This window comes from Carcharhinus amblyrhynchos, chromosome 8 (genome assembly GCF_965287045.1).
Source record: "Carcharhinus amblyrhynchos chromosome 8, sCarAmb.v2.hapA, whole genome shotgun sequence".
Classification (NCBI taxonomy): domain Eukaryota; kingdom Metazoa; phylum Chordata; class Chondrichthyes; order Carcharhiniformes; family Carcharhinidae; genus Carcharhinus; species Carcharhinus amblyrhynchos.
This window is the reverse complement of record NC_137331.1, coordinates 80,437,302-80,438,143: the sequence shown is the minus strand read 5'-3', so window position 1 is coordinate 80,438,143 and position 842 is coordinate 80,437,302.

The window sequence follows — 842 nt, the reverse complement described above, 5'->3', positions numbered from 1 at the left end:
CACTTGTGTAGAGAGACAGAGCTAACCTTTCAAGTTGATGATGCTTCATGATGAAGTTTGCTGATGACACAAAGGTAATGTTTGGCAAGTGAGGTGGACTACAAAAAACTTTAGAAAGACAGGTCAGTGCAACGGGCAGGCAAAATTTAACGTTGATCTGAGCGAGAGAAAAAATTCTGCAAGAGAAAAAAGAACAAGGAATGTGGACACTCAACAGTAAGCAGCTGGACAGTGTGGGTGAATGAAGAGTTGGAGGGGGCTGAAAAAATAATCACTTTGTGCAGTTTAGAGTATCCAATTATAGAAATAATATTAAAGACATTATTTTAAATGATCAAGTGAGTTTGGGACATGCTTTTGCCACAGGGGGAAGTTAAAACAGAAGCTGGTGCACTTTTATGGAAAAGTACAAGAGTGTGGAAAGAGAGGGGAGGGACGTGGGATTATTGGGCAGCATGGTAGCACAGCGGTTAGCACTGCTGCGTCAAAGCACCAGGGACCCAGGTTCAATTCTGGTTTCTGGTCGCTGTTTATGTGGAGTTTGCACATTCGCCCCGTGTCTGCGTGGGTTTCCTCTGGGTGCTCCAGTTTCCTCCCACAGTCCAAAGATGTGCAGGTTATGTTGATCGGCCGTGGTAAATTGACCCTGGTGTCATGGCATTAACAGGGTTAAATATGAGGGGTTATGGGAATAAAGCCTAGGTGGGATTGTAGTCGATGCAGGCTCGATGGGCAAAATGGCCTCCTTCTGCACTGTAGGGATTCTATGAAAAAGAAGTGCACAGAAAAGAAGATGAACCGATGTATTGTATGTAAACTTGAGCAGTTTGAAAAGTGTCTAC